Source organism: Chlorocebus sabaeus, chromosome 11 (genome assembly GCF_047675955.1).
Source record: "Chlorocebus sabaeus isolate Y175 chromosome 11, mChlSab1.0.hap1, whole genome shotgun sequence".
NCBI classification, from domain to species: Eukaryota; Metazoa; Chordata; class Mammalia; order Primates; family Cercopithecidae; genus Chlorocebus; species Chlorocebus sabaeus.
The window spans coordinates 53,194,738-53,218,210 of NC_132914.1; the positions used below are offsets into that span (position 1 = coordinate 53,194,738).

The following is a 23,473-nucleotide window of genomic DNA, read 5'->3' on the forward strand; positions in this document are numbered from 1 at the left end:
TGGCCGGGTACAGTGTCTCAAGCCTATAATCCCAGTGCTTTGGGAGGCTGAAGTGGGTGGATCACTTGAGACCAGGAGTTCAAGATCAGCCTGGCCAACATGGCAAAATCCCGTCTCTACTAAAAATACAAAAATTAGCAGGGCATGGTGGTACACACCTGTAGTCCCAGCTACTTGTGGGGCTGAGGTGAGAGGATCGCTTGAATACAGGAGGTGGAGGTTGCAATGAGCTAAGACTGCACCACTGCACTCCAGCCTGGGTGATGGAGTGAGGCTGTCTCAAAAAAAAAAAAAGGGGGGGAGAGAGAGAGAGAGAGAGAGAGAGAGAGAGAGAGAGAGAGAGAGAGAGAGAGAGAGAGAGAAAGAAAGAAAGAAAGAAAGAAAGAAAGAAAGAAAGAAAGAAAGAAAGAAAGAAAGAAAGAAAGAAAGAAAGAAAGAAAGAGGAAGGAAGGAAGGAAGAGAGAGAAAATAGAAAAACAATAGAGAAAAATTCAACAAAATGAAAAGTTCATTCTTTGAAAAGATTAGCAAAGTTGACAAACTCTTAACTAGACTGACTAAGAAAAAAAAAAGAGAAAGAGTCCAATTAAATCAGGAATGAAAGAGGGGACATCATTACTGATCTTACAGAAATAGAGAGGATTATAAGGAAATATTGTCGTCTAGTAAGTCCAACATCTGAGCTTTCTCAGAGTTCTCAGAGAAACAAGCCCATTGATTGCTTTCTTTCTTTCTTTTTTTTTTTTTTTTTTTTTTTAATTGAGACAGAGTTCTGCTCTGTCACCCAGGCTGGAGTGCAGTGGCGTGATCTCGGCTCACTGCAACCTCTGCCTCCCAGGCTCAAGTGATTCTCTTGCCTCAGCCTCCCAAGTAGCTGGGATTACAGGCACATGCCACCATGCTCAGCTGATTTTTTTGTATTTTTAGTAGAGACAGGGTTTTGCCATGTTGGCAGGCTGGTCTCAAACTCCTGACCTCAGGTGATCCACCCACCTCGGCCTCCCAAAGTGCTGGGATTACAGGTGTGAGCCACCGCTCCTGGCCAACATTTTATTTTCTAATCATACTGTATTATCTTTGACTAAATGCAAAGACCCTTCCAACATGTCACCTAGAGACCATTTTACCCACTGCTCTGTTTGACCATCAATCAGTCTCTTGTCCCTGTCTTTGACAATGGTGAGGTGGATACATTTTCCTTAGGGAAGAGAAATCTATGGTTTGTTGCCTTTGCCAATAACAAAAATGTTGGAGAGCTGGATGGCAAAGCTGTTGCCACTGGCATCTTTCACAGGAACCACAATTTTTTTTTATTATTACTTTATGTTCTAGGGTACATGTGCACAACGTGTAGGTTTGTTACTATGTATACATGTGCCATGTTGGTGTGCTGCACCCATTAACTCGTCATTTACATTAGGTATATCTCCTAATGCTATCCCTCCCCCCTACTCCCACCCCACAACCAGCCCCAGTGTGTGATGTTACCCTTCCTGTGTCCAAGTGATCTGATTGTTCAATTCCCACCTGTGAGTGAGAACATGCAGTGTTTGGTTTTCTGTTCTTGTGATAGTTTGCTGAGAATGATGGTTTCCAACTGCATCCATGTCCCTACAAAGGACATGAACTCATCCTTTTTTATGGCTGCATAGTATTCCATGGTGTATATGTGCCACATTTTCTTAATCCAGTCTGTCATTGATGGACATTTGGGTTGGTTCCAAGTCTTTCCTGTTGTGAATAGTGCTGCAATAAACATACGTGTGTATGTGTCTTTATAGCAGCATGATTTATAATCCTTTGGGTATATACCAAGTAATGGGATGGCTGGGTCAAATGGTATTTCTAGTTCTAGATCCTTGAGGAATCGCCACACTGTATTCCACAATGGTTGAACTAGTTTACAGTCTCACCAACAGTGTAAACGTGTTCCTATTTCTCCACATCCTCTCCAGCACCTGTTGTTTCCTGACTTTTTAATGATCGCCATTCTAACTGGTATGAGATGGTATCTCCTTGTGGTTTTGATTTGCATTTCTCTGATGGCGAGTGATGATGAGCATTTTTTCATGTGTCTGTTGGCTGCATAAATGTCTTCTTTTGAGAAGTGTCTGTTCATATCTTTTGCCTACTTTTTGATGGGGTTGTTTGTTTTTTCCTTGTAAATTTATTTGAGTTCTTTGTAGGGAACCACAGTATTTTAAGTAATACACTGTGGCAACTTCAGAAATCAGATTCCTACTCCCTCAGGACTTTTTGTTTTTGCTGTTTGTTGTTGCTGCTGCTATTGCTGCTCTCGTGTGTGTGTTTGTTTAGTGACTTTCCTGGACTAAGTCTGTAAATTGTGTATTCTTTGTCACGTGTGTCAGCTTGGTTAGCTTAGCAGTCAGCTACTGCCGAAACAGGTTTCCTTAAATGCCTTTGACCATTAAATCTCCCACCCTGTGTTGAGGGGCATGTGTGTGTGTGTGTGTGTGTGTGTGTGTGTGTGTGTGATGCCTTCAATACTCCAGCAGTTCATTACCCTGACCTAGCCTTCACTTGCTGCTTGCACAGGGCTTTAAGGTGAGCCAGAAGTGAGAAGTGCACAACCTCGTGCATGTGTGTTGCCTTCTAGACCCCCAGGAATAAGTAAGAGCTTTGCAAGTTCCCTATGAACATCCCCAGATTTTCTCTGTAAGAGTTTGGCCAGCCTGATTTTGCCCCAATGTGTATCACTATCTCACGCAACTGCAATTTTTAAATTGCCACTGATTATTTGACCAATGCCCTGGGGAAAGGGCTTTCCTCAGTGACCAAATAAAGATAAGCCCTATGAATGAGGCTTTCCCAGGGATCTTCTAGACAGGTCGAATAGTGACAATTCTCTGGCAACCAGGTCTTTGGGGATCTTGAAACCCACTCTACCACGTCCAATGGCTGCTAGGCCTCTGGTTTTCAGTGACTATGGTTCTAAGGCTGCTGGTTTCAAGGCCACCATAAAGCTAGGAAGAAGGGGTGGAAATAGGACAAGTTAAAACACCACAAAGCTCACCGTTCTTACGAAAGCCAGCACTTTTCTTGAAAAAACTCTTCAGATTGCTGTAAGCCTTTGGTTAATTTCTAGAGTTCTGAAAAACTTGATATTGACAATTTTTGCTGATGTTCTTGCTGCTCTTACAGAAGAGCAGATTTTCAGAAGTGTTTATTCCATCATTCCAGAAGTGCTTCCTCCTGATATTATGTTTTAACCACACTTCCTTAAGAGTCCCCTAGGGCCTCAGGAGAGAGTGAGTCCTGAAGAAACAACCCAACAATCAAATATAAATTGGTGTAGGCATTACGGAAAACAGTAAGGAGATTCCTAAAGAATTAAAAACAGAGCTATCTGCAGGGTGCAGTGGCTCATGCCTGTGATCCCAGACTCTTGGGAGGTTAAGGTAGAAGGACTGCTTAAGGTCTGGAGTTCAAGACCAGCCTAGGCAACCCCATCTATATTTCTTAATTAAAAAAAAAAAAAATACAACTACCATCTCCTCTGGGTCTTTGTAGTCAGGAAAAAAAATTTTTTTTCAGGATCTTTAACTTTATTACCGGCTACTGAGCTACAGAATAAAACCAACAAAAGACATTAAAGAAAGGCTGCTTGAAACAGGCATGTACAGGTGTACTACACGGAAGCGAAAGCTGTAGCATCCAATCCCAAAGCCACCCCTGTGGGGAAGGATGGCCTTAGCTATGGGCCAAAGGAGTACAGAAGTTACAACATCAGAGTCCCATCCATCCAGGAAAGCAGTGAACAACTATAGCCTCATGGGCACAAAAAATTTATCTGAGGTTAGGTTGGTTTGTTTGTTTTGAGATGGAGTCTCACTCTGTCTCCCAGGCTGGAGAGCAGTGAGGCGATCTCAGCTCACTGCAAGCTCCGTCTGCAGGTTTCACACTATTCTCCTGCCTCAGCCTCCGAGTAGCTGGGACTACAGGCGCCCACCACCACGCCCAGCTAATTTTTTGTATTTTTAGTAGAGACGGGGTTTCCCCGTGTTAGCCAGGATGGTCTCAATCTCCTGACCTTGTGATCCGCCCGCCTCGGCCTCCCAAAGTGCTGGGATTACAGGCATGAGCCACCACCCCCGGCCCTGAGATTAGTTTTAAAGGTTTAAAGGTTCCATGAATCAAAGTTTTCAAATGAAAATCGTGCCTGTCTTTTCCTGTAGGCTTTCCAGCTCACTACCCAAAAGACTTGAGTACTTCTATTAAGGTAGCTGGAAGCCTACCCTAGACTTGAATGGCAACTTGTCCTTTCTCAGCCAGTAATGCAATCCAACAGAATATGCTACAGGGAAAACAGGAATTTCCACAATGCTGCCCTCCGGTAAAAGGGAAACACAGCACTCAAAGCCAAAGGCCACAGAGGGCTCCCTGAGAATCCAGTACCACTAAGCGAGGCCTTCAACCGTCCAGACAAACTTTGGAAGTGGATCCCGGTGGGACTGTGCCCTGCGGCGAGGAGTAGTGTATATGCCAATGAGAGGGTCCAGCTTCCAGGAACCGTTACAATGGCGTCCTGAGTCATTTTCTCTCTTCCACTTGCATTCGAGAGTGAGAAAACACACACCATGGCCTTGACTGTCACTCCCACAATCCCCCTGTACAGAGGGGTTTGTTTCTAAGTTTGGAACCTCAACACGAGGCTGGGATGCTTCATGAGGTGCTGTCTCCCACTGTCCAGCCATCTTTGGTGGTCTCCCCACAGTGCTTCCCCATCCTCTCACGCTCCTGTGGAGGGACCGTGGGACAGGTCCGGAGGAAACTTGGGATGGCTCTGACAGGAAACGGACAAGCACAGCTGCCAGCTGCTCTGGCCTCAGTCTCCAGTTGTTAGTCTCAGGATCAACAGAGAACTGGAAAGACCTCTGAGTCTTTGTAGTCAGGAAAAAAAAATTTTTTTTTAAGAAAAAAAATAGAACTACCATAAGACCTAGCAATCTGTCTTCTGGGTATATATCCAAATGAAATGAAATCACTACCACATAAAGATATCTGCACTCCCACATTCACTGCAGCATCATGCACAATAGCCAAGATATGGAAACAACGTACACGTCCATCAACAAACGAATGGAGAGGGGGAGACGGAGGAGGCGGCGGCGCTAGAGCTCCTCCTGCGGACCAGCAACCCGGGAAGCAAGCACGTCGCTCTGCACCGCTCTTCCTCCAGCCGCTGAGCAGTCCCTTCTCGCCATGTCCCAGAGCAGGTACCCGCCGAAGCCCTGCCCTTGGAGCGCGAGGACAGTGGGACCTTCAGTTTGGGGAAGATAATAACAGCTATGCCAGGGAAAACACCGATTCAGGTATTACACGAATATGGCATGAAGACCAAGAACATCCCAGTTTATGAATGTGAAAGATCTGATGTGCAAATACACGTGCCCACTTTCACCTTCAGAGTAACCGTTGGTGACATAACCTGCAGAGGTGAAGGTACAAGTAAGAAGCTGGTGAAACATAGAGCTGCAGAGGCTGCCATAAACATTTTGAAAGACAATGCAAGTATTTGCTTTGCAGTTCCTGACCCCTTAATGCCTGACCCTTCCAAGCAACCAAAGAACCAGCTTAATCCTATTGGTTCATTACAGGAATTGGCTGTTCATCATGGCTGGAGACTTCCTGAATATACCCTTTCCCAGGAGGGAGGACCTGGTCATAAGAGAGAATATATCACAGTTTGCAGGCTAGAGTCATTTATGGAAACTGGAAAGGGGGCATCAAAAAAGCAAGCCAAAAGGAATGCTGCTGAGAAATTTCTTGCCAAATTTAGTAATATTTCTCCAGAGAACCACATTTCTTTAACAAATGTAGTGGGACATTCTTTAGGATGTACTTGGCATTCCTTGAGGGATTCTCCTGGTGAAAAGATCAACTTACTGAAAAGAAGCCTCCTTAGTATTTCAAATACAGATTACATCCAGCTGCTTAGTGAAATTGCCAAGGAACAAGGTTTAAATATAACATATTTGGATATAGATGAACTGCGCGCCAATGGACAGTATCAATGTCTTGCCGAACTGTCCACCGGCCCCATCACGGTCTGTCATGGCTCCGGTATCTCCTGTGGCAATGCACAAAGTGATGCAGCTCACAATACTTTGCAGTATTTAAAGATAATAGCAGAAAGAAAGTAAATTTGGAGCAACTTTAAAAATCTTTCAGTAGCACATAAAAAGTTCCCCTCTGGCCCCTTCCCAAGTAAAACTTTTACCGTAGTGTTTGAGTTTATGTCTTGTTTCTAAATCTCTTCATAGATTCCATCAGCACTCCAGATGTAATTGTCTCCTCATGGTTGTTATTAAGCTCTTTTTAATGGCTTCAACTTTGTATCGGTATATTGTATTTATAAACTTTGTACCACAAGACAGAGTGTAGCACCCATTTTACAGTGCCACGCACATCAGAGAAAGAAACTGCATGTTTGTTGTTGATGATGAAATAAAAATGCTAGCAACAGTCTTTCTTACTGGTGCTTAAGCTCTTTGCACAAAGCTTTATAAAGGGAATTCAAAGGAAGCCCTTTAGAATTAGAGTCTTGAGGGACAGCACTAACAGGCCTTTAAGTATGATAGTTAAATTTCAGGGAACATGATTGGTCTGCTGTGTATTTGAATTCATGTAACAAAGAACTGTTATGATGGGATTCTGCTCATTTTGTTAAAAAGTTACTGACTTGAGAAAAAAAAGCAAAAAAAAAACGCATGGATAAAGAAACTACGGTGGCCAGGCACAGTGGCTCACACCTGTAATCCCAACACTTTGGGAGGCCAAGGCAGGTGGATTGCTTGAGCCTAGAGTTCAAAACCAGCCTGAGAAACATGGTGAAACCCCGTCCCTACAAAAATAAAAATAAAAAATTAGCCAGGCGTGATGGCATGTGCCTGTGGTCTCAGCTGCTTGGGAGGTTGAAGTGGGAAGATCACTTGAGCCCGGAAGGTCGAGGCTGCAGTGAGCCATGATTGTGTTACCAATGGAGAGAGTCCAGATTCTTGACATCTCGAACAAAGAATTGGACAAAATGCACAAACAAGGCAAGGAAAAAATGAAGCAACAAAAGCAGAGATTTATTGAAAATGAAAGTACACTCCACAGGGTGGGAGCAGGCCTGAGCATAGAGCCCTGTTACAGAATTTTCTGGGGTTTAAATGCCCTCTAGAGGTTTCCACTGGTTACTTGATGTATGCCCCATGTAAATGAAGAGGATGAAGTAAAGTTACAAAGTCATTTACTCAGCATACACCCTATGTAAATGGAGAGGATATTTCCTAACATAGCTGAAGTGTTTCCATCTGATTTAGCTCGAGGAAGTCAGCATGAATTGGCCTTATGTTCCCTGCCTCCAGACTCTATTCTCCTGCCTCAATTGTACCACTGCACTCCAGCCTGGGCGACAGAGCAAGACCCTGTCTCAAAAAAACAAAGATTACAAAATAATAATAATAATAAACACAATAGAGTACTATACAGCCTTTTAAAAAGGAGATCCTGTCATTTGCCACAACATGGAGGAACCTGGAGGACATTATGCTACGTGAAATAAGCCAGACATAGAAAGAAAAATATTGGCCGGGCGCAGTGGCTCAAGCCTGTAATCCCAGCACTTTGGGAGGCCGAGACGGGTGGATCACGAGGTCAGGAGATCGAGATCATCCTGGCTAACACGGTGAGACCCTGTCTCTACTAAAAAATACAAAAACAAAAAAAACTAGCCGGGCATGGTGGCGGGCGCCTGTAGTCCCAGCTACTCGGGAGGCTGAGGCAGGAGAATGGCGTGGACCAGGGAGGCGGAGCTTGCAGTGAGCTGAGATCCGGCCACTGCACTCCAGCCTGGGCTACAGAGCGAGACTCCATCTCAAAAAAAAAAAAAGAAAGAAAGAAAAATATTGCATGATCTCACTTACATGTGGAATCTATAAAAGTGGTCAGGCTAGGCACAGTGGCCCACACCTGTAATCAATCCCAGCACTTTGGGAGGCCCAGGCAGGGAGATCACCTGAGGTTGGGAGTTCGAGACCTGCCGGACCAACATGGAGAAGTCCCATCTCCACTAAAAATACAAAATTAGTCGAGTGTGGTGGCGCATGCTTGTAATCCCAGCTTCTCAGGAGGCTGAGGCAGGAGAATTGCTTGAACCTGGGAGGCGGAGGTTGCAGTGAGCCGAGATTGTACCACTGTACTCCAGCCTGGGCAACAAGAGCAAAACCATCTCAAAAAAAAAAAAAAAGAAAGAAAGAAAGAACAGAAGGGGAGAATGTCATTTTCACACTGTTTCAAAGCATACAGAACCATGAGTAACTTTCTGCAACTATCGTAGCTGATTTCACTTTCTACCTATCACCTGGGTGCAGCAAGCAGGGCTACTCAGAGGGATGGAGGTAGGAGGCAGGACTTGACTTCAGAGTGGGGGCTCAGACACTGAACCAAATTGAGAAGGGCTAAAATAGGGACGGGTGGAAGCAGCTTTCCTGAAGACACGCCCACCCGTGTGCCTTGTCAGTTTACCACTAGCATGGCAACACCCAGGATTTACTGCTCCTTCCCGTGGCAATGACCTGATGACCCAGAGGTTTCTACCGTTTCTCTAGAAAATTCTGCATAAATCACCCTTTAATCTGCATGCAGTTAAAAGTAGGTGTAAACATGACTGCAGAACTGCCCTGAGCTGTTAGTCTCAGCACACTGCCATTGGGGAAGCCCTGCTCTGCAGAAGCAGTCACGGAGTTGCAACACCACCTAGGCTGTAACACTGTCACTTCAATAAAGCTGTTCTCTTCTATTACAGGCTCACCCTTGAGTGTTTTCCTGGGAGAAGCAAAGAATCCTCCCAAGCTAAACCCTAATCTGGGGCTCGCCTGCCACGTATCAAGAGGACTAGACTTCTAGTTTTCAGCCTCTGGGTATATTTTAAAATGAAGAAATGCCAGAAATGAGTCAATATAACAGTGATATGATTTAGATGTTTGTTTTTAACCAACCAAAACTTTGAGTTCAACCAATAAATACAATGATAGTGTGATCTAATATGGCAATAATAGCAAAGGCCCTTCATGAATACCAGGCCCAGGCCATGGTCCTTCTGCTTCCCTGAGTGATAATAAGACCCTTCCTTTCCTTCCTACCGGGAGTTCTTGACTCTCCAATGGACAGAAGGGAATGAGAATTCAGATTAATCAGCCTTATGTTCTCTCTTGCTAGGAGAGCCACTTGCAGCTCAGTGCATCAAAAGTTGGCCCCTCCTAGCAAACCCAAGGTGATGGGGAGAGGTGCATCCCCTCCCTAACCATGGCCATCGTATCTCAGCCCCTGCCACCATCCTCTTGCCTCTCCAGGCTTCCTCAGGGAGAAAAAAAAAAAATCACTCTCACTGCTTTAGTGGATCTACACTATTTTATTTCCTGTCACACCAGGGAACTATTACAGAGAATTGTAGAGTAAAAGGACTAGAAGTTGCTGATTTATCTAAATAACTCATTCCCAGGCCAGGCGTGGTGGCTCCTGCCTGTAATGCCAGCACTTTTGGGAGGCCGAGTTGGGTGGATCATTTGAGACTAGCCTGACCAACATGGTGAAACCCCATCTCTACTAAAAATGCAGAAATTATCTGGGTGTGATGGCGGGCGCCTGTAATCCCAGCTGCTCAGGAGGCTAAAGCAGGAGAATCGCTTGAACCGAGGAGGTGGAGGTTGCAGTGAGCTGAGATCGTGCCACTGCACTCCAGCCTGGGCAACAGAGCAAGACTCCCTCTCATAATAATAATAATAATAATAAGAAGAAGAAGAAGAAGAAGAAGAACTCTTTCTCTCAACCCATGTTAAGCTTCAGATTTTAGCCAAATAATAACAATCTTTCTTCTTTCCAGATTTTATCAGGTCCAAAGTGGCAAGGAACTATCTCTGATTCCATGAATCCAGTTTCCTCACAGATTACCAAAGAAGCAAGTACACCTCACCATAACAAGGATTCATTTTTCTATCAAGTCAAGACAATCTAGTTTCATATTAAGAAAGCATAGGCCAGGTGCAGTGGCTTACGCCTATAATCCTAGAACTTTGGGAGGCCAAGCAAATGGATCACCTGAGGTCAGGAGTTTGAGACCAACTTGGCCAACATGGTGAAACCCCATATCTACTAAAAATAAAAAAAAAATTAGCTGGGTTTGGTGGTGGGTGCCTATAATCCTAGCTACTCGGGAGGCTGAGGCAGGAGAACTGCTTGAACCCAGGAGGCAGAGATTGCAATGAGCCAAGATGGTGCTGTTGAACTCCAGTGTGGGCGACAGATCAAGACTCTGTCTCAAAAAAAAAAAGAAAGAAAGAAAGAGTATATTGCTCCTAATGTTAACATTTTTACCATATTCCTTGCAAAATGATAACACTAATATGACTGCACTAAGGAATAACTGAGTTCCTGAGCCTGCACTAGCTCTAACGGGTCACTCAGTCCCTCCCAGACCATGGGTGCAAGCTCCAAATTCTGATCCACAACTCTCTCTCCTGACAGAAAGAAAAGGGAGGTCTTAGTACTTCTTACGAATTTAGTAGTTCACATTCTAACGTCTATCTGGATGGCTTCAATTATTTTTGCTGTGAAATATCAAACCATCGTATTTGAACACGAGAGTGACATGCAGGAGTCACACAACAAATACATATAACAAGAGCACATTAGGGTGCTGGGAGGGCACACGCTCTTCTTCAACTTCACCCCATGCTCCCTGTGAGATGTCCTTAGAACCAGAGGCCTGAAAGTCTGCTAACTTCAGTAAAAAGCAGTACATTTTAACAGCCACCCCTTCAAAATGTAAAAATATTGCTTCAGATTGCCAAAAACCATTTCACACTGAACATTCTGACCCTTACCCCAACTCTGAGCCTCACCCCATTCCTGAAGCTTGCCCTATCCCTGACCTTCTGAGCTGAGGGCCAGCCCCACTCCTTGCCCCAACCCCAGGAACTGCCTCATCTGATTCTTGCCTTGACCCATGCTTGCTGACCAGGCCTCTGACTATCTGGCCTACCAGTTCCATCCAGGCCCACTTCCTGCCACACCTAGCCAGCCTGATTTTGGCTAGTTCTATTTAGAGCTATTTAGCCAAGCCCAGTCCCAGTCCCGAGACAGCTCCTGTTTAACCCTGCCTGTGAGGTTCTGAGTCTCCAGATCTGCTCATCTGGTCACACCTACTAGATTCAAGTCCCTTGCTCTATTTCTCCTGAAGTCCGGCTCTAACATCCATCCGCTGAGCCCCACAGAGCACTATATCCTGAGGAGCAAAAGAGACCTGAGACCCTGAGCTCACAGGTTCCATCCTTTCCCAGGCAACAAAGTCGTTTTCTTAGACAGTGCTTCTCAAAATGGAATGCACATACGAATGACCAGGGAGTCTTGTTAAAAATGCAAATTCAGATTCAGTAGGTCTGAAGTGAGGCCCTGAAGCCTGCATTTCTAACAAACACCCAAGTGAAGTCAATATTGTTGGTCCAGAAAGCAAACTTTAATTAGCACAGTTCTGGAATACCAATTATAGTTTTGCAAAATTTTTTTTAAAAAAAGTTTACAGTAACAACAGCCCTGATTTCTACCAAGGGAAGAGAACTCATCCCCCCATAGAATGCTCCAGCCCACAGAACTTGGAGTCTGTCCCATTTATATTGTACACTAATCACATAGTGCTTTGAATTTCACTCAATAGTTTCCTATATGTGTGTTTCATTATTCATTCATTTGGTTCCTTTACAGCATTTGTTCATTCTGCAAACATTATTGATCATTAATCTATTAGGGCCATAAGAATATATAAGGCATAGTCTCTGCATCCGATAAGGCAACAGGCCATTAAAGAAGATAGATATGGGCCAGGCGTGGTGGCTCACACCTGTAATCCCAACACTTTGGGAGGCCGAGGCGGGTAGATCACCTGAGGTCAGGAGTTCAAGACCAGCCTGGCCAACATGGTGAAACCCCATCTCTACTAAAAATACAAAAAATTAGCTGGGTGTGTTGACACATGCCTGTGATCCCAGCTACTCCGGAGGCTGAGGCAGGAGAATCACTTGAACCAGGGAGGTGGAGATTGCAGTGAGCCAAGATCATGCCACTGCCCTCCAGCCTAGGCGACAGAGCAAGACTTCATCTCAAAAAAAAAGATAAGTAGATAGATATGTAAGCAGATCTCTTCAGCACAATAATAGTATCTGTATATAGTGTGGAGGAAAAAGAGACCTGTATCCCCATCAGAGTTGGGGAATCAACAGGAAAGCCATTCTGGGCAAAAAAGTAGCCTGAGCTGAATCTAACAGAGGAGTGAGTCAAATGAAGTACAGGGGACCCATCAGGCAGAGGAGCAGCCTGGCAGAGGCCCCGGAGTGAAATGGCTGGGTCAGAGAAGAGCTGCACGCACCCGGGTTGTTGGAGAACAGTTAGCAGGGAGGAAGCCTCCAAGAAGAAGCTGAGGTGTTGGCCAGGGGCCAATCACAGGGACCTTGCCTGCCACGTTAAGGATCTTGGACTTTAGCCTGTGGACAATGAGGAAACAGTTTAAGTTTTTAAATAAGACCAAGGCACATTTGGGTTTTAGGTAAATCATGTTTGGTGACTGTGCAGAAAATTAAATTGAAGTTGCCAAAACTAGAAACAGGCTAGGCAAGGTGACTCATGCCTGTAATCCCAACACTTTGGGAGACCAAAGTGGGAGGATTCTTGAACTCAGGAGTTCAAGACCAGCCTGGACAACATGGCAAGACTCCACTAAATATAAATGTAAAAAATTAGCCTAGCATGGTGGTGCATGCCTATAGTTCCAGCTACGCTCTGTTGCCCAGGCTGTAATACAATCATATAATCATGCTCACTGCAGCTTCCACTTCCTGTACTCAAGCAATCCTCCCACCTCAACCTCCTAAGTAGCTCAAGCAATCCTCCTGTCTCAGCCTCCCAAAATGCTGGGATTACAGGTGTGAGCCACCACATGCAACCAATGCTACCTTTCTAACACCTGTATAAATATCCTCCTCTCTGTCCCCACCACTATTGCCTCCCTTCTCATTAGCCCTTCCTTGTACCATAGCAATTCATCTCTTAACTGATCTCCCAGCCTCCAGTATCTTTTCCCTTAAATCAAACATCAGAGAAATGTTTCCAACAGGCCAATCTGACTGTCTTAGTCTGTTTTCTGCTGCTATAACATAATACCACAGACTGGATAATTTATAAAGAATAGGAGTTTATTTTGCTTGTAAGTCTGAAGGCTGGTAAGTCCAAAAGACCATGTTGCCAGTGTCTTGTGAGGATCTTTGTGCTGTTTTATCCCATAGCATAAGGGCAAGCAAGTCCATGAAACAGAGAAAAAATTAAGCCTATTCTCATGATAACTAATCCGATCCTGTGACAATGGAATTAATCCATTCCTGAGGGCAGAGCCTTCACAACTTAATCACCCCTGAAAGGCCTCCTCTTTCAATACTATTATATTGAAAATGAAGTTTCAACATCAGTTTTGGAGGGAACATTCAAGTCACATGGCACTGACCATATGACTCTTGCCTATTTCCTACAGGATAAGAGGCAAACCTCTTAGCTTAGTGTATAAGATCCTCAATGACATAGACATTTCCCAGTGATATGGGTCCTTTCTCAGTGATATGGATCTTTTATTAATACATCTACTAAATGCGTATTGAGTGGTCCCTGAGACAGGCACTAGAAATGGCCCTGAAGATATTACCATGAAGAGAAAAATATACTCAGGTATTGTAGAGCTAACATGCTAGAGGAGACAGCAGATTTTAAAATATAGACAAGCCAGGCATGGTGGTGCACACCTGTAGTACCAGGTACTCAGGAGGCTGAGGCAGGAGGATCTCTTGAGGGCAGGAGTTTGAGGCCACAGTGCTATGATCTTGCATATGAATAGCCACTGCACTCCAGCCTACACAACATAGTGATACCCTATCTATAAAATTAAATTAAATTAAAATATAGACAAATTTAAAAGCTTAAGTGTGATAAAGCTATTCATCATTTATTTGACACACATTTTTAGTGTCTACTACTTGTCAGGCACCATGCTAGATGCGAAACGTGGTGATAAGGGAAAAAGACACAATCCTTACTGTTATGGAGCTCATGGGCAGACACTAATACCATAATAACAGTCATGAACAGTATCACAAACTGGCCTAAGGGTTGCTGACCAAAGTGAAGAAGGGAAGGAATGCTTGATACAAGAACCAAAAAATAAGTTAAAAAGTTAACTAGGCAGGAGGGAGGAGGGACTGCTGAAAAGAAAGCAAGCATATTAGGAAGGTGAAGACAAGCTCAACAGCACTGAAGTTAAAAGGAGTGAGAGTATGAGGAACTGAAAGAAGATTGTATGGCTGAAGCATGGGGTTAAGGGAGGGTAGCCTGAGAGGTGGGCAGGGGCCAGATCACACAGGGCCTTCTGGGCTACAGTAAGGAGTTCAGATTTTGTACCAAAGATAATGGGAATCCACTAAAAGGTTTTAAGCAGTGGGTGAAAGTAGAAAGACAGTTAATGAGGCCCTTGCAGTGGGCAAGGCAGTGGAGGGTCATGATCTGGTCTAGGGTTATGCCGGTGGAGATGAAAGAAATGCATGAAATTAATGAACTGGGAAATCGAGCTGACAGGACTTGGGAGCAACTTGAAAGTTACATGTATTTTGGCCGGGCGCAGTGACTCACGCCTGTAATCCCGGCACTTTGGGAGGCCGAGGCAGGTGGATCACGAGGTCAAGAGATCGAGACCATCCTAGTCAACATGGTGAAACCCTGTCTCTACTAAAAATACAAAAATTAGCTGGGCATGGTGGTGCATGCCTGTAGTCCCAGCTACTCGGGAGGCTGAGGCAGGCGAATCGCTGGAACCCAGGAGGCAGAGGTTGCAGTGAGCCGAGATCGTACCACTGCACTCCAGCCTGGCAAAAGAGTAGACTCTGCCTCAAAAAAAAAAAGAAAGAAAAGAAAGTTGTATATATTTTATAGAGAGATACAGATGGAGGTGAAATGACATGATGTTTGGGATTTGCTTCAAAATGACACACAGGAGAAGGAAGCAGAAAGTAGAAAAGGATGTGGACAGAGAAGGATTAGCTGTGGGTTGATAGTTGTGGGATGAGTGATGTATACATGGGGGTATCTTATATTATTCTGCCAACTTTTGTGTATATTCAAAATTCTCCATTATATAAAGTTAGAAAGGAGAAAAGAAAAAGAGGAGACAGAGAAGAAATAGAATAAATCCTAGGTTTTTGGTTGAGCAATCAAGAAGCTAACGGTGCCATTCACTGAGATGATGAAGAGGGGCAGAGTAAGACAAGAGACTTGGGGAGTACCATAAGGGTCATTTTAGACATGTGAAGTTTGATATGTCCAGAAGATATGCTGAGGAGGAGGATGTCGAGTACACAACTGGGTTTAAAAATTTGAAACTCATAGGGAGGATCTGCACTAAAGAGATAAATGTGTGAATAATTTGCATATACATGGCATTTTAAACCATGAAAATGGATGGGATTTGGTAATAATTATGTGTCGATGTAGGTTCATCAATTGTAATAAATGTACACTCTGGTGGGGGATATTGATAATGAGGAAGGCTACTCACGTGTGAGGACAAAGGGTATGTGGAAAATCTCTGTACTTTCCTCAACTTTTCTATGAAGCTAAAACTGCTCTTAAAAATAAGGTCTATATTAAAAAAAAAAAAAAAAAAAAAAGGATGGGGTTACTTAATGAGAGAATTTAGACAGAGAAAGACCCCAGACTAAACCCAAAGAAACAAAATGTAAAGGTTGAGTAGATGAGAAAGATCTATAAAAAGAAGTCTCTAAGAAGTAACAGCCACAGGAATGTTATAGAAACAAGAAGACTGTTATGTTAGGACAGCCTAGATGAGAGAATTTTTCAAGGAAGAAATAGTAGTCAACTATTTCTGAAGCTGTTGAAAGGTCAGATAAGATGAGAACACGGAATATTTGCTGGGCCTGGCAATGTGGAAATAATTAACAGGCTTGATAATAATAGTTTCGGGTTTCTTTTGTTTTGTTTTGTTTTGTTTTGTTTTGTTTCGTTTTGTTTTTAGAGACAGGGTCTCTCTCTCTCTCTGTCTCCCAGGCTGGAGTACAGCGACGCAGTCATGGTCCACTGTAACCCTGAACTTACAGGCTCAAGCAATCCTCTCGCTCTGCTTCCTAAGCAGCTGGAGCTACAGGCACGTGCCACCACACCCGGCTAATTGGCTAATTTTTTTAATTTTTTGTAGAGAAAAAAACACAGGCAACAGCCTATGTTGCCCAGGCTGTTCTCAAACTCCTGGGCTCAAGCAATCCTTTCCTCTCGGCCTCCCAAAGTACTTGGATTACAGGCGTGAGCCACCACACTGGCCCAAAGTCATAATTCTTGAGTCATCTGCTCATGTTATCTTGCTTTCGTCACCTTCCATTCACTCTTTCTCCCACTCTAATCCATCACTAATAAAAACTTCTTGGGCTTGGCACAGTAGCTCACACCTGTAATCCCAGCACTTTGGGAGGCCAAGACAGGAGGATCGCTTGAGGCCAGGAGTTCAAGATCAGCCTGGGCAACCCTGAGAGAGACCCTGTCTCTACAAAAAATTTTAAAAGTTAGTAGGCATGGTGGTACACACCTATAGTCCTAGCTACTCAGGAGGCTGAAGCAGGAAGGGCAGCATGACCCCAGGAGTTTGAGGCCGCAGGGAGCCAGAATGGGTGCACTCCAGCCTAGGCAACAGAGCAAGATTCTGTCTACAAAAGAAAAAAAGACTTTGACATAGATTTGTAAAATGGAGTTTTAGCTAAAGTGACTTGTGGTGTCAAGAGGGTCCGTTTATTATTAACCTGAAATGCATTACAGCATATTCATACTTTGAAAGATCCATGGAAAGGCAGAGATTAATGATTTAGGAGAAAGAAAAGATAAAACAAAGACAAGAATTCACAGCAGCATTGTTTATACACCCCAAAAGTGGAAACAACCCAAATGTCTATCAACTGTTGAATAAACAAAATGTGGCATATCTATACAATGCAATGCTACTTGGACATAAAAGGAATAAAGTATTGATACATGCTACAACGTGTATAAATTTTGGAAGCATTATGCTGTGTGAAAGAAGTCAGTCACACAGGCCACATGTAGTGTGATTCCAATTACATGAAATGTGAAGAATAAGTAAATCCATACAGACATAAGTAGAGTAGTGATTGCCTACAGAAAGGAAATTGATGGTATTGGGGTCAGGGTGGGGATGGGGGAAATGGGAGTAAGTGGTAAAAGCACAAGTTTCTTTTGGTGTAACGCAAATGTTCTAAAATTGATTGTGGTGGTGGTTGCACAACTCTGAATACACAGTCACATGTTAAGTCATGTGTTGCTTAACAACAGGAATAAGTTCCGAGAAATGCGTCCTTAAGTGATTTTATCATTACGGGAACATCATCGTAGAGTGTCCTTACACAAGCTTGGATGGTGTAGGCTACTATACATCTAGGCTATACGGCGTAGCCTGTTGCTCCTAGGCTGCAAGGCTGTACAGCATGTTACTGTACTCAATACTGTAGGCAATTGTAACACCATGTTAAGTGTTTATGTATCTAAACATGGAAAAGGTACCGTAAAGAAAACAGTATAAAAGATGTAAAAAATGGCATGCTTATATAAGGCACATATCATGAATGGGCCTTGCAGGACAAGAAGCTGCTCCGGGTGAGTCAGTGAGTGAGTGGTGAGTGACTACACTAAATTTATTTTAAATTTTTTTTCTTTTCTTCAATAATAAACTAGCCTTAGCTTACTGCAACTTTTTTACTTTATAAACTTTTTAATTTTTTTAACTTTGACTCTTGTAATAACACTTAGCTTAAAACATAAATATTCTACAGCTGTACAAAAATATTTTATTTCTTTATATCCTTATTCTATAAGCTTTTTTCCATTTTTTAAATTTTTTTAACTTTTTTGTTAAAAGCTAACACACAAAGACACACATTAGCCTAGGTCTACACAGGGCCAGGATCATCCAGACATCACTACAGGACAGGGATTTTTCAGCTACATTGTAATCTTAGGGGACCACCATCATATATGTGCTCTGTCTTTGAGCTAAATGTGTTATGCAGCACATGGCTGTAGAGTTGACCCTTCAACAACTCAGGGCCTAGGGGATTGTCACCCCTCACAATTGAAAATCTGTGTATCCGGCTGGGCGCAGGGGTTCACGCCTGTAATCCCAGCACTTTGGGAGGCAGAGGCGGGCAGATCATGAGGTCAGGAGATCGAGACCATCCTGGCCAACATAGTGAAACCCCATCTCTACTAAAAATACAAAAATTAGCTGGGCATGGTGGTGCATGCCTGTAGTACCAGCTACTTGGGAGGCCGAGGCAGAAGAATCGATTGAACCCTGGAGGTGGAGGTTGCAGTGAGTCGAGATGGCCCCACTGCACTCCAGCCTGATGACAGAGTGAGACTTCATCTCAAAAAAAAAAAAAATTGTGTATACATTTTGACTCCCTAAACACCTAACTACTAATAGCCTACTGTTGACCAGAAGCCTTACTGATAACATGAACAGTAGATATATGTTTTGTATGTATTAATAAAATCATAAGGAACATGTATTTACTATTCTTTAAGTGGACGTGGACCATCATAAAGGTCTTCATCCTCTTCACATTGAGTAGACTGAGGAGGAGGAGGAGGAAGAGAAGTTGATCTTGCTATCTCAGGGGTGGCAGAGGTGGAAGAAAATCTGAGGACAGGCATGATGGCTGACACTTGTAATCCCAGCGTTTTGGGAGGCCAAGACAAGAGGATTGCTTGAGGCCAGGAGTTCAAGACCAGCCTGGGCAGCATGGAAAGACCCCATCTCTAGAAAAAAAAAACTTTAAAATTATCAAGGTGTGGTGGTGCGTGCCTGTAGTCCCAGCTACTCCAGAGGTTGAAGTGAGAAGATCTCCTTAGCCTAGGAGTTTGAGGCTGCAGTGAGCTAGGATTACACCACTGCACTCTAGCCTGGGAGGCAGAGTGAGACCCTATTTCTCAAAAAAAAAAAAAAAGAAAAAGAAAAGAAAAGAAAATCTTTGTGTAAATGGATCCACGCAGTTCAAACCTGTGTTGTTCAAAGGTCAACTGTATTAAATATCACTGAATTGTATAATTTAAATAGGTGAATTTTATGGTATATGAATTATATCTCAATAAAGTTATTCTGTTGCCTTGGTATCCATTTTTAACTGTAAGTTTCACTTTCTCATATCAGAAGCAACGTTTAGTCACCCTTAACAGTTTTCTATATTATAATACACCCAGATGGTTCAGCCAGTGGCCAGAGATAAAACTCAGAAGCATCTCTCCCACCTAGCAGGCTGGGCACCCCTACCACTTCATGTAAACAGACCATTCAAACATTTGCCCAAGGCCGGGTACAGTGGTTCATGCCTGTAATCCCAACACTTTGGGAGGCCAAGACAGGTGGATCACCTGAGGTCAGGAGTTCAAGACCAGCCTGGCCAACACAATGAAACCTGTCTCTACTAAAAATACAAAAAAAATTAGCCAGGTGTGGTGGCAAACACCTGTAATCCCAGCTACTCGGGAGGCTGAGGCAGGAGAATCACTTGAATCCAAGAGGTGGGGGTTGCAGTGAACCAAGATCACGTCATTACACTCCAGCCTGGGCAACAAGAGCAAAACTCCATCTCAAAAAAAAAAAAAATTCACCCAAGAACTGAAAGTAACCACATCACAGTCACAGTGTGACCTCCTGGAACTAGTGCCTGCTTTCTTTTTTTTTTTTTAATTTGACAATCTCAGTCTGAAGGGGTTGGCAGAGTGGGAAGTTTTCGCCATGTTGGCCAGGCTGGACCTGCTTGCTTTAAACCAACCAATTAAAGCTCCTCAAGAGAAACCTGTCTGAATAACACACTGGACCCAATAAAGACTTTGGCCCACAGATCTCTTCTGTCTTTCTCTGCCTGTCCTCTCTGACCTGGGTACATATGTGCATGTGTGCGTGTGTGTGTGTAATGTGTTTGTGTGTGTGTGTGTGTGTGGCTGGGCAGGCCACGTACCCTCCAGGATCTGAAAGTACTAGAAAGTCTTAAGCTCTCACATTGTGGTTGTGTCATTGAAGCTGTGTCTGCAATCTGACCCCTGACAGCGAGCAGGTGGGTCCCCTGCTGGTCCTCTTTTGTCTGGGCCTCTCAGATGCTGGGGATAGTAGTTACCAGCTAGGCTGATAAAGTTACATTCAAGAGTTCTCCCTAAAATATAGTTAATATAATATTAATAAAATGCTAACAGAATTTTTTTAAATAAACAAGCTAGTTCTAAAATTTATGTGAATAGGAAAAAGAAGAAGCAAGAAGAGCAAGGAAAAGTCTGGGAAAGAATAGTGGGATGGAACTAGCCCTCTCAATATTAAGACATATCAATCTGACAAACAGAGATAGAAATTTCAGCGAAACAGAATAAAAAGTCCATAAATAGACCCAAATGTATGCCAAAAAATACTACATGGAACAGGTGACATTTCAAACCATGGGTGGGGTTGGGAGGAGTGGATTATTCAATAAAAGTGTTAATAAAACTGAGTAGCTACGTGGAACAAATCAGGTTGGATTCATAGCTCACACCTTACACCAGGATGCTTTCCACACAAATCAAGGATTTAAATGATTAATAATAATCCCAACACTTTCAGAGGCCAAGGCAGGAAGATTGCTTGAGCCAGGAGTTTGAGATCAGCCTGGGCAACATAGCAAGACCCCCATCTCTACAAAACAATTAAAAAATTAGCCGGGCATGGCTGGGCGCAGTGGCTCACACCTGTAATCCCAGCACTTTGGGAGGCCGAGGCGGGCAGATCACAATGTCAGGAGATCGAGACCATCCTGGCTAACACGGTGAAACCCCATCTCTACTAAAAATACAAAAAAAAAAAAAAAAATTAGCCGGGCATGGTGGCGGGCACCTGTAGTTCCAGCTACTCGGGAGACTGAGGCAGGAGAATGGCGTGCCCCCAGGAGGCGGAGCTTGCAGTGAGCCGAGATCACACCACTGCACTCCAGCCTAGGCAAGAGAGCAAGATTCCGTCTCAAAAAAAAAAAAAAAAAAAAAAAAAAAATTAGCTAGGCATGGTGGCACATACCTGTGGTGCCCGCTACTCAGGAGGCTAAGGTGGGAGGATTGCTGGAGCCTAAGAGGTTGAGGTTGTAGTGAGCTATGATCACACCACTACACACCAGCCTGAGTGACAGAGCAAAGTTCTGTCTCAAAAATAAAAAATAAAATGAAAATTTCTAGAAAAGGAAATACAGAGTCTCTTAATTGTAAGAAAAAAAATTTCAGCCTCACGCAGAAAAGAGTAAGTAAGCCAGTCATGGCAGCTCATACTTGTAATCCCAGCACTTTGGGAGGCTGAGGCCTGTGGATCACCTAAGGTCAGGTGTTCGAGACCAGCCTGGCCAACATGATAAAACCCTGTCTCTAAAAAAAATGCAAAAATTAGCCAAGAATGGTGGCACACGCCTATAATCCCAGCTACTCAGGAGGCTGAGGCAGGAGAATCACTTGAACCTGGGAAGCAGAGGTTGCAGTGAGCCAAGATCACACCACTGCACTCCAGCCTGGGCCACAGAGTAAGACTCTGTCAAGAGGAGAGGAGAGGAGAGATTAATCTGTACTGACAGAGAGCAGATCAGTGGTTATCTGAAGATGGGGATGAAAGAGGGGAGAATGGATTACAAAGAGGCACAAGGAAACTGATATAGTTTGGACGTTTGTTCCCTCCAAATCTCATGTTGAAATGTAATCCTCAATGTCAGAGGTGGGGCCTGGTGGGAGATGTTTGGCTCATGAGGTCCCATCCCTCATCAGTGGCTCAGTGCCATCCCCTTGGTGATGAGCGAGTTCTCGCTCTGGTAGTTCACGCAAGGTCTCTCTTGCTCCCTCTCTCGCCACGTGATACACTGCTCCCCTTCATCTTCCACCATGATTGTAAGCTCCCTGAGATCCTCACCAGAGGCCGAGCAGATGCTGGTGCCATGCTTCCTGCACAGCCTGCAGACCTATGAACCAAGTAAACTTTTTTTCTTTATAAATTAACCAGCCTTAGATATTTCTTTACAGCAATGCAAAAGCCTAACACATAAACAGGTTCATTATCTCGACTGTGGTAATGGTTTCCCAGGTATATACTGTCAAAACTAATCTAATTATATACTATAAGTATGTAAATCTTCTTATATATATTATATCTCAAAGAAACTGTAAATAAATAGAGTATTAGGTTACAAATCAGTGAATAAAATAGAAATCTATGCATCAATAATAATATGAACACATAAAAGACACATAAAACCAAATATTGCTGATGTAAATGGGCACAATCACTTTGGAAAACCATTTACTACTATCTACTAAATCCAATACATTGTTAAGAAGCCGGGGGAAGCAAGGTATACAAGACTGTGTACAATATACTACCATTTGTAAAAGAAAAGGGAATATGGATACATATATTATATGTACATGGATCTAAACACGTGGTGCGTGTGCTCCCTGCTCATTCACAGGTCATCTCTGGAAGGATTAACAAGAAATTGGCAATGCGGTATTTAGTGCCTCCACAGAGGAAATCTGAGTGGTTGGGACACAGGAGTAGAGGAGAGAATTTCCCCTGTAATCTCTTTAGTATCTTTTTAATTTTGTACCGAGTAAATGTACTGCCTCTTCCAAAAAAAAAATTGTTTAATAATGTTTTGTAAAAAAGAATTCTTCTCGGCCCGGCCCAGTGGCTCACAACTGTAATCCCAGCACTTTGGGAGGTCGAGGTGGATGAATCACCTGAGCCCAGGAGTTCAAGACCAACCCGGGCAACAGGGTGAAACCCCGTCTCTAAAAAATACAGAAAAAAAAAAAAAAAACCAGCCGGGCTGGGTGGTGTGCACTTGTAGTCCCAGAAACTGGAAGGCTGACGTGGGAGGATCTCTTGAGCCTAGGGAGATTGAGGTTGCCGTGAGCCGAGACTGCTGCCACTGCACCCCAGCCTGGGCTTCAGAGACCCTGTCTCAAAAAAAGGAAAGAAGGAAAGAAGGGAGGGAGGGAGGGAGGGAGGAAGGGAAGGGTCTCTAAAAAGTGGTTACTCTCTGACCTCACTTCCCCCTGTTTCTCCAACTCACCCCATTCCCCACAGGACTAAACTTCTCACCCTTTCCAGGAGAGGGTATGCTGTCTCTGTCCCGTACACCTACTTTTTCTTCTGCCAAGAGCACCCTTCCTTTCCCATGGCCCCTCTGAAGTGCCGGACCTGAGGACGGAATGAAGCCAGGACGTGTCCCATGAGTCAATTCTGTCCCCAGCATTCCCTACTACCCACCCCCAACGCCCTGCCAGCGCCCCCCGCCCC

At 43.8% G+C, this 23,473-nt stretch overlaps 1 long non-coding RNA gene and 1 pseudogene across 2 annotated transcripts in view; one reads left to right on the top strand and one right to left on the bottom strand.

Moving 5' to 3' along the window:
- Positions 1-23,428, bottom strand: part of LOC119623882 (uncharacterized) — a 46,928-nt gene extending 23,500 nt beyond the window's left edge. Inside the window, exons 1-2 of the long non-coding RNA XR_012094512.1 lie at positions 23,276-23,428; positions 12,428-12,542 (exon numbers count right to left, since the gene is read on the bottom strand). This is a non-coding gene — a long non-coding RNA (uncharacterized lncRNA). The remainder of the gene's footprint in view (positions 1-12,427; positions 12,543-23,275) is intronic.
- Positions 5,280-7,174, top strand: LOC103238479 (interferon-inducible double-stranded RNA-dependent protein kinase activator A pseudogene; annotated as a pseudogene). The gene has a single exon (XR_012094511.1). The product of XR_012094511.1 is annotated as an interferon-inducible double-stranded RNA-dependent protein kinase activator A pseudogene (transcript).
- Positions 23,429-23,473: the final 45 nt, after the last annotated feature.